Source organism: Cervus elaphus, chromosome 32, assembly GCF_910594005.1.
Source record: "Cervus elaphus chromosome 32, mCerEla1.1, whole genome shotgun sequence".
Taxonomy (NCBI): Eukaryota; Metazoa; Chordata; class Mammalia; order Artiodactyla; family Cervidae; genus Cervus; species Cervus elaphus.
Genome location: NC_057846.1, coordinates 15,289,112 through 15,297,519, shown reverse-complemented (window position 1 = coordinate 15,297,519; position 8,408 = coordinate 15,289,112). Strand labels below are relative to the sequence as shown.

The following is an 8,408-nucleotide window of genomic DNA, read 5'->3' as shown; positions in this document are numbered from 1 at the left end:
CCAGAATCACCAGAACACCAGTCTGGTAGGAAACCCCCGACCCCTGCTCAGGAGGAAACCCCCTCCTCTGTCCCCCTGTAACCCTCACTTCCGTTTGGTTTATGCTTCTTCCGCCTTCCTTGTGCACACGTGGATACACTTCTGGTTCCCTTTTGGACAATAAGGTCTCTGTAGGAATGGCCTTGTCCTATTCCTGTATGTGCCGGGTATTGAGCCGAGACATTGCTTCACCAACTGTCATCAGTTGAATGACACAGTTGACATGGACAAAGCATGTCTCTCTGTGTGGACATGATGCGATGCAACTAAATGCGATGGAAGAACCAGTCCTGTGGAAGCACAATTCAGTGAGGACAACATAGCACGGAACTCAGAGCCCGCCAGGGCAGGCTGAGCACGCGGACCTCAGCCTGCCTGCAGTTTCTTCAGAGGGTTTCCCAGTTAAATCAAGAGCCTGGCTGGTGCACGCGGTATGTGTGAGCAGCTCTCTGGTCTTCACACTAACTCTTCCCTCAGTGCAAGCTGAGGTCACCAAGGGGATGGTGTTAGGAGACAGGGTATTTGGGAGGCGATTTGGTCATGAGGGTGGGATCCTCCTGGTTGAAATGAGGGCCTTTATGAAAGAGGCCCCAGAGAGATTGCTCACCGTTGTGCCCTCTGAGGACACAGGGAGAAAACTGACATCCACCAGCCACCTGCTCTGTCTTGATCCTGGAGCTCCCAGCCTCCAAATCTGAGAAGTGGAGGTCTGTTGTTAATCAGCCACCTATTACAATACCACATGTAAAACAGCCAGTGGGAATTAGCTGTATCATTCAAGGAACTCTGACGGGGGCTCTGCGACCAGCTGGAGGGTGGGATGGGGAAGGAGACAGGACGAGGTTTCGGGAGGGAGGGGACATGGGTGAACCCTTGGGTGATTCTTGTTGATGTATGACAGAAAACCTCAAAATTCTGTAAAGCAATCATCCTTCAATTAAAAAATAAAGTGCAAAAAAAGACCCCCTAGCCTTTGGTGTTTCTGTTTTAGTAGCCTGAAAGGGCAGACACATGACAAGCGACAATTCCAGCACACATGGAATTAAGGTACCTAGCCATTGGCCCTTAAGGTAAGGAAATGACCTGGATTAACTGACTGTGCCCAATGCCATCTCCTTACAAGGAGCCTTCGATGTGGACGAGGGATGCAGCTCAGTGTCAGAGACGTGGGCTGAGAGACTAAACCAGCCCTGGCTCCCGTTTACATGGAGGGGGCCATAAGCCAGGGAGGGCAGGCAGCTTCTAAGCATGAAAAGGATGGAAGCCTCCAGAGGGAACAGCATCCTGCTGACACCGTGATTTGAAGCCAGCGAGACCCATTTGGGACTTTGGATCCTCAGAACCACAATAACAAGTATGTGTTCCTTTAAGCCACTTAGCTGGTGGCAATTTGCGAAGCTGCAACAGGAAATCAAAACAGCAATTGCTTAAAATCATGCCTTGAGCCTAAAATGAGGAGCTCAAAAGAGACAAACCTGTGTGTGTTTAATGGAGGAAAAAAATGATAACAGCTCTAAACATTTGCTCAGCTTTATATTTCTTTTTTCACAGAAATGCCCATGGTGCATCTGCCAACTCCTTTTCATCTCCAAGTTTATATTTGGGACTCAGTCTTACAGCTCATGTATCTTATATCCCTTTTATCCTTTATTTTTAAAATTTTATCATGGACAGTTTATCTAATATTGAGTATGTTTGGTAGTACTGTTTATTAAAGTTTTATCATATTCTTTATTGGGATTTCAATTTTTAATTTTTGCTTAACTTTTAAAGTTTTATTCTAAATGTATCTGCTAATGTTTTATTGCCATAACATTTCTGAGTGTCTTATTGCACTCTTGTGTGGGAGGAATGCTCTTCTCACTTCAGCACCAAGAATAGGATGGCTTTTCCATGTGACTCATGAACCAAACAGGTTCGTTCTCTGGTCCAAAGCCATCCTTTCCACCTGAGTCCTGGATCTCATTTCTCTTGCTTACTTGTGGGTGAGGCCCAAATGAGCTCCACCTCTTGCCTCCATCTACTCAATCTATGGCAAATGCAATTGCACCCCACTCCAGTCCTCTTGCCTGGAAAATCCCATGGATGGAGGAGCCTGGTAGGCTGCAGTCTGTGTGGTCGCTGGGAGTCGGACACAGCTGAGTGACTTCACCTTCACTTTTCACTTTCATGCAGAGGAGAAGGAAATGGCAATCCACTCCAGTGTTCTTGCCTGGGGAATCCCAGGGACGGGGGAGCTTGGTGGGCTGCCATCTATGGGTTGCACAGAGTCAGACACGACTGAAGTGACTTAGCAGCAGTAGCACTGCATCTATAGAAACTAACAGCAGGGATTGACCCAGTGTCCAATGGTTAGAGACTTCATGCTGCTAATGCAGGGGGCTGGAATCCATCCCTGGTTGTGGAACTAAGATTCCACATGCTAAGGAAGAGGCCAAAAGTTCCAAAACAGACAAACAAAAAATATCCCCCAAATGCCAGTGTTTAAAAAAATAAAACCTAAAAGAAGGAAACAGTTCTTCATTGACATGAGAGCAATCATGAGCTCGGATTTCTTTGCACTTAGTTTTTCAGCAAAACTCTTCAGAAGGAGTGTCTGCAGCCCCCACTTCCTCTCGTCACTCTCAGGCAGATAGATACCATCAACTCTGGCTGGGCCCACCCCTCTCCCCCAGGATGACTCCTGCCAACAGGGATCACGAGGCATCCTGTGTGACCTCACTCAGCCCTTCCTCTGCCCTTTGTTGACCTGGCCCCTCACTGTGTGGCAATGGACAGGGGCTCTCGGCTGTCTCTGCCTGAGTGGACGGGCCGCAGTCCACCTGAGAAGGGCGGAGAAGCCAACTGCAAGGTATTCAGGAGAGAGAGAGAGTCATCTGTGTTTGAAGAAGTGGTGGGAATAGATGCCTAACATTGAGGGAGTCAGTGTAAAGGATCGCTTTCCGTATAATAGAGAAATGTGACCCAATGCTTTTAGTTTCTCCTTTCTTTTCTATTATTATAAAAGTACTGTAGCTGGGGCCAAGGAAATAAAACCCTCACAGATATTCTGTAGAGTTAGGTAAGACTTCCTGAAACAGCTTACTGCAAACACTCATTCTATTTTTAGGTTGATGTCCCTAAATTAAAATAGATCTCTACTTAGTGAAAGATTCAAATGCTGATCAAAAGATTAAAGGTGAAAACTTTTTATTGCTAAGTTGCCTCAGGACAGAGGGAAAAATCTCAGAACATACAGTTCATGTAAGATGGAAGAGAGGTGGGTGAGTGAAGACTAGAGACCATGACGTATTATGAGAAGCTTTTCCCTGTTATGTTGGGAATGGGTGAGTGGCTGCTTGTGCTCAGGAACACTTTGGGAGAAAGCAACTTAATGGGCTCTTTCCAGACCCTCAAAACCCTAAGGATTATGCCTGAGCCTTCCTTCCTTTTCTCCTTCCCTCCTTCCCTCCCTGATTCCCTCCATTCATCCATTTATTTATTCACCTATAGATTGACTTTTCCATGCTAGGACCTGTTCATATTAGGACTTCTTTACTGAGACACCAAAACTTTTAATGTCTTCTCCCAAATGTATTCCTCAAGCACTATTTATGGGATGAATTTTTTTAGCCCTGTTTTACAGCTGGATTTAGAAATAAGGTAATTTCTTCAAAGCCGTGCAGGTTGTGTGTAGGGAGGACTTTAACTCAAGCCCAAGTGGGTTTGATTCCAAAGACCATGTTTTTATTAAATATTCAACAATCCCAAAAAACAAATTTACTTACTGAATTGCATAAACAACACATTTATAGATTTGTTTATATATTTATACATATATATTTATATATTTGTTTATATATAAACAACAAATACATTAGCTTGAGTATGACCTCTCCATCACTTGGGACATACTTATCCTACCAGATTGTTTGTTGATCTCCTGATATCCAAGCTGAACTGGGTGTCCTGCATTTTCCCTGCAGCCCTCCTCAGGGGACAGCATGCTCCAGGCTCTGCTGTGGTGACAGTGCCTTCAGATTTTGGCATCTTAAAAGAGCCAAAGTTGATTCTTGCTCAAACGACTCAAACCCATGAGGGCCCAGGTGCTCTGATCAGACCCCACCCTGCAGAAGCAGCCACCACTCTGGGCGCTGTTGGTCCTGTGTCCGAGGAAGGTGCTCTCAGGATTCTCATGCTGGCGATTAAGGGCCCTAGCGCTGAAGGGAAACGTCAGACACCTTCCTGACTCACAAATTTGGTGGTTTTCAGACTGCAGTAAAGAATAAGCTATGTTTGACCTGAGATGTTGCACTCCATCACAGGCCTAAGACACAAGACAGAGTCTCTGGAATGCAACCCACTTTCCCTCCCCTCCCACACTACTTAAAAGCTGATTCCATTTTGGGCATATCCCTGCAGGCTCAGGGCATGACCCAGCCCCAGTCTACACCTAGATTCTGAATACACCAGCCCTGGACTGGACTGATGGGGCTCAGGCTCGCCCAGGACTTTCGGAAGAAGGCAAAAGCTTAGAAGACCACAGTGGTCACAGGTGAGCTCCCAGCTACACACACCAGGACTGCATCCAGGAGTGGGCAGGTCTTTCCCGTCTCAGACAGTCAGACCTGAGCCAGCCCCACACGAGCACCCAGAGCTCAGAGGCATCAGAACAGGGCTGTGCTCACATCAGGCTCTGAGTCTCCCTGAGGTTTGTCATTAACTCCTAGGGGGAATGGGCATGGTCTGCTTTGTAACGGACTTTGGCATGAAGCATCAGTAAATACGTCATATTGTCATCACTGCAATATTACAGGAATTGCAGCTGCTGAATGCTTCTCCCTATGGCTGCGGACCTGGAGCCTTTATAAAGTGAGCGAGCACACCGTCCTGTCCAGTCTCAGCTGGGAAGCCAGCCAGCCGTGAGGGTCTACTACCTTCTCTTTGCGTGGTTCTTCTTGTTCTTAATGCCTGTTCCAGGTAAGAAGCGCTGGGTAATGACAGGGCTGAATGGATTGAGAATTTGTTAGTCAGAGTCAGCCTTCTCCATTCATTTGGGAATTTTAGATAAAGGAGATTTATTGCTTGGGAACTAGACATTACCAGCTTTTCTTTTTTTTTTTTTCTTGACAAAGACCATCAAGAATCTCAAAGTATGGTCTCAATCCCTTCTGATTCACTCTTAAGAGACTAATCAGCTCACAAACCATCCCTCCATGGGAGGATTATTATACCTGTTCATGAGACAGGAAGAAAGTGATGTAAATCTTTAATACCAACAGGAAAAATGAACTTAATCTGAGGACAGAAGCACAGGTTCCCTTTTCTTAGCTTAGCGGTTGGAGGTACAGTCTTTCCGTCTCTTAAGGACTTGGGGGACCATCGTGGCCCCTGCTTCCCAGGTGTCAGGTCACAAGAGGGCTACTACTGTCATGCAACTTTCTTAGCTGACCCGAACCCACAGAATCATTGTTAGTAGTTAGCCCCACATTCTTCTTTACTCCAGATGGTAAAGAAAGAGGAAAAAGACATACAAGAAGAGAGAATGGCGACATATAACTTATTAGGGAGATTTCAAAAGCCTTGGAATTGCACCTCGGCCTTCCTAAAACCTTCTGTGTGCTCCGTTTCTTCACCGCAGGCAATGGCGGAATCAAAAGCAGGTTACAAAAGTATTACTGCAAAAAAGAAGTGGCCGGTGTGCTCTGATCAGCTGCCTTCCAAGGGAGGAACAGATAGGCCACTGTTCCCTGAGTGGCCGAAGATGCTGCCGGAAGAAGAAATGAAAAGTCCAGAAACACGAGGAGAATGTTACATAGTGTGAAAATGCCTCCTTGAAGACTCTAGAAGCTAAATCAAATTAAAGACTTTTAACAAAAAATTAGAACCTTGATTATTATCATGATTATTTTTTAACATTCTGTTATTGTGCTGCTTGTTACCAAATAGGCAGCTTAGAAAATGTTAATGACTCCCATTTAATTCAAATAAAGTACAGTCCCTAGAGGAAGCCACAAGAGGGTCTCAACTGATGTTCCAAAGATTGTCAGAATTTATTCCTCTTTCACAACTTTCACCCCACAATAAGGCTGGACCACTAGTTCTTTCTGAACAGTTCCTTTACCTTCTGTCACCCATCTGAGCTTCGTAGTCTGTCCATCTGTCAGAGCATCTCCCCAGCAAATCCATCTCTGAAACTTCAGGGCATCCCTGACCGTCTTCCCAGGTCCTTCTGAGCACTTTCCAGCTCAGAGACAGGGGGACCCTGGCTCCTCCTCGACCTTGCCCTTAGCTTTCCTCTCACTCTTGCCTCTGTTTTGACTGACCTCAAGCCTGGATAAAATCTCTCCTCCAGCTATGTCTCCAAACCCATCTCTCAGGGGCACCTCAAGTTCTACCTCCTTCTTAAAAACAGATATTTGTTTCCCCAACAAATATGCTCTTTCCTTTCAAAAGGGTTCTGATATGAGTGCTTCTGTGTCCATAAGATTATTCAGGCAAATATACTGGAGTGGGTTGCCATGTCCTCCTTTCTGTGAGCTGAAGTACATTCCAAGGCCCTGTAACTATTCAGTGGTCTCTGGAGGTTGATACAGAATGATTCCAGCAAACGTGGTGGCAGGCCCATCATCCCAAACAAGAGCCCCCAGTCACGGAACTGAGTTCTCAGGAAGAAAGGGCAAACACTCAAAGACAAGAGCTTGGACCCCACAATTCAGCATTAAAAATAAAAAAGGATGTAATGGGACTGTATGCTGCCCTTCTATAGTACACAGCTAAGGAACCAGGCAAAACCTGTGAAACTACTGATTCAGACTCTGGCACAAGCAATGCAGGACTGTAATTGAGGAGAGCAGAAAACAGGTAGGTGAGGGACTTCCCCAGCAGTCTAGGGCTGGGAATCTGTGCTCCCAATGCAGGGTGCCTGAGTCCACCCCTAGTCAGGGAACTAGATTCCACATGCTGCAACTAGATTCTGCCTGCTGTGATTAAGGTCCAAGGCAGACAAATTAATGAATTAACTAATTAAATTGTAAAACTATCTGTGCTCAGCCATTTAAAGAAAGAAAAGAAAACAACTGAAGTGAGACTTATGGCATCTCCAGCCTCTGCAGATTTCCAGGCCTAAAGCATAGGAAATAAGAACGCAAACAGGCCAACAATTCTCATGAGTCAAAGAGAGTGGGGTCAAAGTTCAGAGAGTGCAGACATCTTCACTTCTGGACAGAAAACCAGCAACGGGCGTCAGGATCAGGGCTGTGTGCCTGTGTGCTAAGTCGCTTCAGTTGTGTCCGACTCTTTGCCCTCTGTGGACTGTGGAGTTGCTGAAATCATAGGGGAAAATTGTGCTTTTCATTCAATTCTAAAACTGCTCTAAAAAAATGAAGTCTATGATACTAGGGGCAATTTTGGTTCAGCCTTATGAAATAAACTGTGATGCTAAGATTCTAGACACTATCTTCAGGAAACAAATGATCATTTCAGTTAAAAAAGAAACAAAAAAACAAGAAAAGCAAGAATCAGATATTAATTATCTATTTAAAAACCCACTTGAGATATCAAATATAAAGGCAAATGGATTAAAAATGAACGGATGGAAACAGATATGCTGCTTCTGTTGTTTAGAGCTCAGTCAAGCAGAACACTCTTGTGACCCCTATGGAATCATCCAGGCAAGGTTACTGCACTGGGTTGTCATGCCCTCCTCCAGGGAATCTCCCCCTCCCAGGGATCAAAACCATGTCTCTGCATCTCCTGCATCTCAGGCAGATTCTTCAGTGTTGAGACAACAGATATGCTGTGGAAACATTAATTTAAAGTAAACAGAGGAGGCTGTATTGGTTAACTGACAGGCTTCCTGGTGGCCCAGATGGTAAAGAATCTGCCTGCCATGTGGGAGACCTGGGTGGGATTCCTGGTTTGGGAAGATGCCCTGGAGGAGGGCATGGCAACCCACTCCAGTGTTCTTCCCTGGAGAAGCTCCATGGACAGAGGAGCCTGGCAGGCTACAGTCTATGGGGTCACAAAGGGTCAGACACGACTGAGTGACTAAGCATGGCACACAATCAAGTACTTCTAGAACAAGGACCAGATATAGAGAGGGGTATTTATCCTAATGATAAATGTTTAATTCATCAAGAATACATATTATTACTGAATCAGAATGTACTTAGCAAAGGAAGTTTAAAATTCTTAAGGAAAATTTATAGGAATGAGCAGAGAAACAGAGAAATTAGCAATTACAACTGGAATTTCCCTGGCAATCCAGTGGTTAGGATCCCTAGCTTTCAATGCAGGGGACACAGGTTCTGTCCCTGGTTGACCTCTTATATCATATACAAAATTAAACACAAGATAGATTAAAGGTTTACAAAAACCACACAACTCCT

General features: G+C 45.2%; 1 pseudogene; it reads left to right on the top strand.

Annotated features, from left to right (window-relative positions):
• The first annotated feature begins 2,809 nt into the window (after window positions 1-2,809).
• Window positions 2,810-5,856, top strand: LOC122687753 (annotated as a pseudogene).
• The last annotated feature ends 2,552 nt before the right edge of the window (window positions 5,857-8,408 follow it).